Source organism: Cricetulus griseus, assembly GCF_003668045.3.
Source record: "Cricetulus griseus strain 17A/GY chromosome 1 unlocalized genomic scaffold, alternate assembly CriGri-PICRH-1.0 chr1_0, whole genome shotgun sequence".
In the NCBI taxonomy this organism is placed as follows: Eukaryota; Metazoa; Chordata; class Mammalia; order Rodentia; family Cricetidae; genus Cricetulus; species Cricetulus griseus.
The window spans coordinates 97,890,199-97,899,351 of record NW_023276806.1 but is presented as its reverse complement, the minus strand read 5'-3'; the positions used below and the strand labels follow the sequence as shown (position 1 = coordinate 97,899,351).

The 9,153-nt window shown below is 43.1% G+C and overlaps 1 long non-coding RNA gene across 1 annotated transcript; it reads left to right on the top strand.

Annotated features, from left to right (window-relative positions):
* Positions 1 to 2,171: 2,171 nt before the first annotated feature.
* LOC118239499 lies at positions 2,172 to 3,512 on the top strand. Its single transcript, XR_004771829.1, has 2 exons — positions 2,172 to 2,516; positions 3,299 to 3,512. It is a non-coding gene; the product is annotated as an uncharacterized LOC118239499 (long non-coding RNA).
* The last annotated feature ends 5,641 nt before the right edge of the window (positions 3,513 to 9,153 follow it).

Below are 9,153 nucleotides of genomic sequence, written 5' to 3'. Positions count from 1 at the left end.
CACTTAAGCCTTTTTATCCTCAGACTTTCATAACTTTAATTCATATATCTTACATTACCATCTTAGACCTTCCATTCTCAGACCTTTATACCTTCCATCCTCAGACCTTCATAACTACATTCCCAGACCTTCATAACTCTTACACTTTACTATCTTCACATAGATAAACTCCAAAATACCTGTTCCTGAAATCTGTTTTGCTTTAAGCTGGCAAACTACCAGTTGTCAGAAGCATCAGAGTTCTTGAGAAGGATAAGATTTTACCTGAATCAATGATTAAAGAATAACAGAGACTTGCCAGCAGGCTGCATGGACAGCCATCCCAAGATCCTCCATCCACAGTAGTGGGCTGCAGGACACCTGCCTTCTTGCTGATAGCATGTGACCTATGGATTACAGGCTATAGGAAGACTTGCCTACTGTTGGTCCAAGCAACACAGGGAAAGTTGATTCCACTGTCCTCTTGTCCACGGCCTGGAGTGAGGTGTAGGGCAGGGTTGCTCAGTGACCAGCATTGTCACTGACTCGAGATGAAGTTTCTTCAGTGCCCATTAGTCTTCTTGGAGGAAATGGGGTGGGGCCAGCAGCTGGCCTATCTCTCTGTTATAAAAAGCTTTTTAACAAAACGTTTTAAATGCCATGTTCTCTAGATCTCTGAGCATTTGAGGGCTGTCTGTCTGTTTAGTATCTCAGCAGTCAAAAGTTTGCCTTTAGTTAGAGAAAAATCCCCTTTTGTAATAAAAAAAGCTGTACCCTTGTAAACAGCTTACAGGATGAACTGAGTGGTATAATATTTTGTTAATTTGAAATAGACCTTTATGATTTTAAACTTTCATCATCATTTAAAGATACATGAGTTAAATTTAAGTTGTATAGACTTAGCTTATATTTTAAGTATAGTTAAACTAGACCTTTATGACTTTAAATGTTTACCATCATTTTAAGATACATAGCAATTTAGAAATATGAGACTTAGCACAGTTTAATTTAAGTTGTATACAGAATTAGGTAAGTATACAGGTATAGAAACAAGCAGGACTGGATAAGAGTAAAAAGGGGAACCAGAATGTAATCTCTGATCCATACATTGTAGCAAACAGACAGATCAAGAGAAGAGGAGGGAGGAGGAACTTGAATTGGAATGTAAAAATTAAATTAATAAATTTAAAAGAATATTTTTAAAAGATAGATAGATAGATAGATAGATAGATAGATAGATCAGATAAATACAGTCATCTTGGAATCAACATACACAGGAAAAAGTTCTGGGTACCTATCTGGCTATCTGGTACCTCTCTGAGTGGAAGGGGAAGCCGAGTCCTGGATTGCTACAAAAACCCTGTGCCCCCTCCTCTCTGTCGTATTACATAAACTTGAGTGTGCTGGCCCATGTTTGCAATCCCAGCGCTCAGGAGCTGGAAATAGAAGGATCAGAAGATTATCAACAAAAATAAAGCAAGTAGGAGCCATGCTGGGTGAAAATAGCCCCTCACAAGGAATGAAGGAAGGGAGGGGGGGTAGCGGGTGGGTGGCCGGTGGTGGCAGATGGTAACACAACAGCAAACACAAAACCGTAAGCAAGCAGTAAAATGTCTTTAGAAGGAGACTTAAATGGCACAAAACTGCCATGGTCACCTCCCTCTGTCTCACCTGAAGGACTTAAAAAAATTAACAAAGAAATAAAATAAGGAGGCTTAGAAAAACCTCCCACACTAAAAGTAGGGTGGCCTGACTTAGAAATTTGATCAAGGCCACAATTACTCGAGTCCCTGGAATTTCCTAGCCGGCCGCATAACTCCCTTACAAGGCCGCAAGATAGCCTAACTAAATATCAAGAATTTCTAAAGGGCCACCCTCCCACGGGGTCATGAAGATAAGAACAGACTATCCCACCAGTTAATGTAGCAACAATTGACAAAAGAGAGTCCCTGAGAAACCAAAAAGATAGCTACAATTACTGTTTGCTCAGGCAAGAACGATTAGCACATTCTGTGGGCTGTTGACCCAACTGGTGAGTAAGGAGACCATCTGGCCCCAAAGATAAGAGACCTCCAAAGGAACTGTGACTCTGGTTACGTACCCGAATCCCCCCCCCTCCCTAAAAGTTTGTGGTTTCTTCCTATAAAAGAGGCCTGCTTTTGAGGAACGGGTCTTCCTTTGCTGGACTGGGAGGCCCGTTTGCGCAAACGTCCCGCAATAAACTTACCTCTTATTTTTACATCAACTGGACTGGATATTGAGTTTTTTGGGGGGACCCTCCGATTTGTGGAGGCTCCTCTATCCGAGGGTCTTTCAACCTACCCTCACATCCCCTAATTGTGCCAGCCCCTAGACCCACATAGTCACCTGCATGTCAGTGACGCTCTTTGACCTGACTATTAAGAGAGTGATGCCCTGTTTTTATAGCTTCCTGTCATACTTCTGCTTTCGTTGGCTAAGGGGTTCGGCTGGAGTCCAGCCCACGTTCACTATGTTCCTGCATCATAACAGCCAGCGTTTGTGCAGTGGACGAGGGGGTGAGTATCCTGCCCTGTTGTGCATTTGTGTCCCCCCACCCTGCCCCGGGCATGAGCATGGAAGGACCCTTTGGAGCAGAGCGCCAGAGTGCAGCAGACGCCTGAGAGATCTTGTTGGTTCCTTGGACGATCGGATCGAGACATTTCTCCGGCACCCATTTTTTGTCTGTCTGTCTGTCTGTCTGTCTGTCTGTCTATCTATTTATTCATTCATTCATTCCTTTTGTTCGTCTATTTATTTGTCTGTCCATTCATTCATTTTGTTTGTTCGTTCGTCCATTTATTTATTTATTTGTCCATTTATTTATTTTTTTGTTCGTCTATTTATTTGTTTGGCTATCTTTCCACTTTTTTGGGCGTGGGGGTTATCTTTGGTTGGTCTGAGCCCCGCACCAATCTATTTATTTATTTATTTTGTTTGCTTGTTCATTTGTCCTACTGTCTGTTTGTTTGTCTGTCCATTTATTTATTTTGTTCGTCTATTTTTCTGTCTTATTTGTCTATCTGCCTATTTATTTGTATACCTGTCTATTTATTTAATGTATACCAATGTGCATGCACACCTTTATTCCAGAAGAGGGCATCAGATCCAAGGGAATTGAACTCGGGACCTCTTAATGGCCAATTCACCCAATCAGGAATTCAACCATCCTGCCTGTGTCTTTCTTTTTTGGGGGGGGGGGTGTAAATAAGGCTGGAAAGGACCGAATATTAAACCATTATATGCCTAAAACTGTTCAGATAAAGCAATTCTTTTATTTTCTTTTCTCGTGTCTGATCAGAGATCCTCTTGCCTCTGAGACTATACAGCAGCCCATATGGACTGACTTCGACATGCAAAAGAAGAAAGTTCATCACCCCAACATAGGAAGGAAGACATCTTTCTACTGTACCAGAGACCTCCTGATTCACTCAGGATATACAGGTCCTAAGAGGCTGTGGGTGTGACTTGAGGCCAGGGGTTGAGAAGTCTAAGAATAGTCACCAGTCATCATATGCTTTTGTCTTCATTTTGTTGTTGTTGTTGTTGTTCTGGTTGTTTTGTTTTGTTTTGTTTTTGAGATATGGTTTCTCTGTGTAACCTTGGCTATCCTGGAACTCTCTCTGTAGACTAGGCTGGCCTCGAACTCACAGAGATACACTTGGCTCTATCTCCCTGACTGAGTGCTGTGATTAAAGGTGTGTACCACCACTGCTTGACAGCACCAGTCATCTGTTAATGGGAGTGGCAAGGAGTTCTTCCCAAGGGAATGAAAGGAGACCCTTATGCAAATGCCTGATCCCAGGAATAGGACAGCTGGGGAGCAGACACTTAATGGCACTGCCATTTCGCCCCTCCTAACTTGCCCAAAGGGCAAGGTGCTGACACCTCAGTCTTTTCCTATGGTAACGCACCTTTCTGATTTCTCTGTATTTATTAATTAACTGCACTCTTGCCTTTAATGGGCTCAGGCTCCCTCAGGCTTTGCATCTGAATTGTAGGCATTTCATCCTTGCCATCCGGGTGCCTAGTAAACATTTTAACATTCCTGTCTTGGTGTCCTTAGGAGGGCACAGTGGAATTCTTGGTCCCCTGGTGTTACGATAAATCTTTCCACCAAAAGCCACCCAAGCCCTACTGCCTCGTGGGCAGTCTCCACCAGCCGCCTGCGTTCTGCTCGCCGAGTTAGGGCCCAAATTAATGCACAGAGACGTGTATTAGGTACAATGCTGCTTGGCCAATTACTAGGATTTCTCATCTGTTAGCTCAGTCTTAATTATCATAAATCTATATATGTTATAAGACTTACCTTATCGGACACCTTCCATTGGCATCCCCCCCTTGCCGGTGGATCACATCACGCCACTGAAGGAAGCTCAGAGGGAAAAAAGGGACCACTTCCTACTTCTCCTTCCTTAAATATGAGTCTCCTTGCTCTGTCACTTCCTGGCGGGATCATCACTTCTCTACTACATTTCCCAGAATCCTCCTCGACTCCTAGTCCTGACTAACTTGCTGCCTCATTGTCCAAACAGTACTTTATCATCCAGTAAGACAAACACATACACAGAAGCACTTCCCTCATCACCCTGGTGTCAGGAATTTTGTTTTTACCCCAAAGAATTATTTTGTTTAGATAGGCTAGGCTACCATTATATACATTTTTATCCTCTACCAAAGCCCACATGAAATTTTGCAAAGGGAAAGAATTGATATTGAGAACCATTAGGAATGAAAGTAAAAAGGTGCTGGACAAGTGTTTTTCTGCAATGTTGAAATTCTGGAGTTTTTTCAAATGGCAATGGTCACCAAGTGGTCCATGCCACGTCCCTTCTACTATATACTTAATAAAGTGAAGAAATGAATGAATAAATAAATAAATGGATGGATGAATATATAAATAAATTCCAGTTTTTTTATTGATGTTTAGTTTCATTGGAGCTAGATACTCCCTCAAATCTCCATCCCCACCCTGCCATGTCCCTAGCCACTTATTACTGGCTTCTGGCTGTGTACGTTTACATGCATTCCACTGTTGCCTCATGAGCGAGTGCATATGTCTGCCTGTCTTGTCCATCTGTCTTGTGACAGATGGACAAGTATGTCTGTTGCCCTCAGAGGTCATGAGGAAGGTGTTGATTTCCTGGAACTGGAAGAACAGCAGCCAGTGCCCTTAACCTCCGAGCCATGTCTCCAATTCCAATTTCAGTGGGAATGTTGAGAATTCATGGTCCTGTGGGGTTGTTGTGTTGTGCCCAAATTCTGAACCCCCAAATCACTAAGAGACCAGATCTGATGCAAAAGCAAAAAGTCTTTAATACATTAACGAGTTAACTGTATTAACTCAGATCTTCCTCCATCAGACACAGTGGATGGAGCAAGAAGGGCCTGGAGCTACAGAGAAGCAGGGAATTTATTGGGGCAGAGCAAGGGAGTGTCTGGGGTCTGAAACAGTCTCAGGATTGGTGCACTTCTGAGCTTGGACAATTTATCCTGAATTGATTGGTCAGGAATGATTGCTATGCTCAGAGGCCCTCCCAGGGCAGTTGCTATGCTCTGCATTCCACTGTTGCCATAAAGCACATCCAGAGCTTGTAAAGCACATTCAGATCCTGTCAGCCATTTTCTGATTGGTTCCTTGCCACATGAAGAGTATCTGACCTCCTAGTGACTAGGAGGTCGGGCAAGGTCAGAAAGCTCAGCACATGTTGCTGAGTCAGAGGCCGACATCTTGCTAGGCCTTTTCTACAGCCTGCCATGGATGCTAAAGCAGGGGGCTGGGTGAGGGTCTGGTCCTTTCAGTTGTATTGTGACACATTTTTCAAACTCAGGGCAGCCAGCATTGACTGCCTGCCAACTAACTGAAAACAACAACAACAAAAATAATACATCAGACCCAGGTCTTTGGGAGTGGTATGGAGTAGAAAACACTCTCACAGAAAGAGGACTCTACTCATCCAGCCTCCTGCCAGCTTAAAGGGTTCAAGACCTTGTCTGGATATACATATTTATATAACTGTTTTAGGACAAGTAAGTCATCCTCTCTCTCTCTCTCTCTCTCTCTCTCTCTCTCTCTCTCTCTCTCTCCCTTTCTCTCTTTTTCTTCTCCCTCCCTTCCTCCCTCCTTTCTTTCTTCCTTCCTTTTTCTGGGACTGATCTAAAAAGTGGACTGTTTTGGGATGTAAGCTTAAAGAACCTCTAGCGCGTATGCAGAGGGGAGTAAGTAGGAAGGGTCAAATATTAGCCTAAACAATATAAACCAGTTGATCAGCTGCTCTGCCTTAGGCTCTCCATAATGTCATTGTTATGGTGGAAGCCTCACCCTAGCCCCTGGCATCCATATACCCAGAGTCTGGGATGTAATGGTGGAAGTTCCACTCAAGCTCCCCTCCCCTATCTTCCTCCAAACCCTGCTGCATCTCAGAAAGCCCCCAAAATGATGACCCCCCTCCCCCAGAGATGCTCAAGACCACTCCCACAGGGTATTTAAACTGTCCTACAGAAAATAGACTTGTGGTTTTTCCAGTCTCTCTTTCATGTCTCCTCTCTGGGGGGCTGGAAGGCCACCCGGGAGCACTGTATCCATTAAATGTGGGCTTTTTCTAATTCAGTTTGATTTGGTCTAGATTAGTGCATTGGCAGAGAGGCTTATTCGGGTACAGAAATGTTTCACTCATGTTTATTTATCTGGCTGTAAATTCACACTAAGTATATATTTTCCCCATATGTTACATCCAAAACTAGTATTTGTGATTTTTTTTTTTTTTTTTTTTTTTTTTTTTTTTTTTTTTTTTTTACTTAAAGGGTACTCTAGGGGGCTGGAGAAATGGCTCAGAGGTTAAGAGCACTGACTGCTCTTCCAGGGGTCCTGAGTTCAATTCCCAGCAACCACATGGTGGCTCACAACCATCTGTAATGAGATCTGGTGACCTCTTCTGGCCTGCAGGTATACATGCAGACAGAGCACTATATACATAATAAATAAATAAATCTTTTTTAAAAAAGGGGGGATACTCTAGGTTTGAATCCCTGTCATCTAGTAAGCACAGAGAACAAAAAAGACATTGAAAAGAGCTCAGGGGGTGCTGGATCATGACCCAAAGGTTCAGAACTCAAGCAAAAGATAATATTAAGAAAAAACAAAATGAAATACACCATCTCAGAGGCCTGGTATTTCCTCCTTGGTCTAATTTTAAAAATTGAAAGGTACTATGATCATTACAGGGTTTAGTGGGAATACGGGTTATTAAACTGGTGCTGCCATTCAGGTTTATCTTGTTTCTCTGTGGCTTTGGAGGCTGTCCTGGAATGAGCTCTTGTAGACCAGGTTGGTCTCGAACTCATAGAGATCCGCCTTCCTTTGCCTCCCGAGTGCTGGGATTAAAGGCGTGCGGCCATTCTGGTTTATCTTCCTTGAGGTTAGACATGGTTGCTTCCATCTTGGTGAGCCCGTCACACCCTTACTGAAGAATTTTCAGCTGTGACCTAGAAAGTTAGAAAGTGTCTGGAGCATAACTTTATACTTAACTCTCTGTTTCTGTTTCTGTTTCTGTTTCTGTTTCTGTTTCTGTTTCTGTTTCTGTCTCTGTCTCTGTCTCTGTCTCTGTCTCTGTCTCTCTGTCTCTCTGTCTCTCTCTCTCTCTCTCTCTCATTATGCCAGCTCCACAAGACCCCCAGAGAGACCACCACTCAGAGCCGACACTCCCAAATGCAATCACAAGGTTTCTTTATTCAATCCTAGGCAGGCGCCTCGTCTCACAGGCTGACACAGCAGCTGCAGGAGAAAGGCCCTGAGCCTCACAAGCAAGGAGTTTTTAAAGACAAAGGCCATGGGATAGGGTGAGGTGTATGGGTTTAAAGCTGATTGGCTGGGATGTCTAGAGGAATTTGGGGAGTTTGGAAAGTTTCTATAGATTTATCTCTGGTGTCACATGTGCCTACAAAGTTTGTTTCTGTAACTCTGTTAGTTGGCTGTGTAGCTGTTTTAGAATTAACATGACTTCCCAAGTAGAAATCACTCCACACACTTAAGAGATTAATAAAGACAAATCTTTTTAATGATAGCATGCATCCATCTCTGGCTCTTACTCAGAGAGGAGCCAGCCTAGGTCAGATTTTGCATTGTACATATGCTATCATCCTTGTGTCTTTTAGGTTTAGGCTCCAGGTAACACTGAACAATTTAGGTGGGGACAGAAGACTGCAAGACAGATGGACACAGCAAATATATTCCCAGAATTATTTCTTAAGTATGTCAGTGACATGAAACAGCAGGACCTTTTTCAGTGACAGGATCCTGAGGTGCAGGTGCCAAGGTAGATAGGAAAAGTATAAGGTAGAAAAGATAAAAGCTGTGTTGAAGCCTGAGTGTGATCCCCAGGACCCACATGAATGAAAAAAAAAAAAAAAAAAAAAAGTTCTCACAAGTTGTTCTCTGACTTCCACATGCATGTGTTGTGCAGAAGTCAGCACTTGGAAGGCAGAGGCAGGCAGATCTCTGTGAGTTCCAGGCCAGCCTGGTCTCCAGAGCGAGTGCCAGGATAAGCTCCAAAGCTACACAGAGAAACCTTGTCTCGGAAAAAAAAAAAAAGACTCTGAACATTCTAAGGGGAACCTCATTAAGACTCAGGAAGTAAACAACTCTAGAGTGGCAGGAGCCATGTGGACTTCTTCAGGGGACAAGGCCTGAGAATAGCACAAATGGCTCTCTGTGTGGCAAGACCCTGGAGACCTGCTTGGCAAGAACCTGTGGACAGTTCGCTGCATGACTCTGGGCATGATCCTGGGAGCATATGTGCTATGTGTACTCCTTGTTTTCACCATGTTAGCCATACTGCTGGCCTGAATGAGTCACAGTAGGTCATGAAGTTTAATAGTACATATTTGCATAACTGTTCTGGAAAGAATGATTTTAACCTTAAGAGTTTTATTTTTTTATTAGAAAAAAAAAAGCTGTGTTGAGGAGGTCTTACACAAGCTATGTCTCATGCCAAGTAAGCTTTTTAAGAATAGCATATTGTATTCCTCTTCCAATGGGAAAATGGGAGGAAATGGGGAACTTCTATGAACTCAGCAGAAAGTACCGTATAGTGGAACAAACTCAGGAGGAAGCTAATCAAACAATGCTGCATAAGGGGAACACAGGTTTTCTCAAGA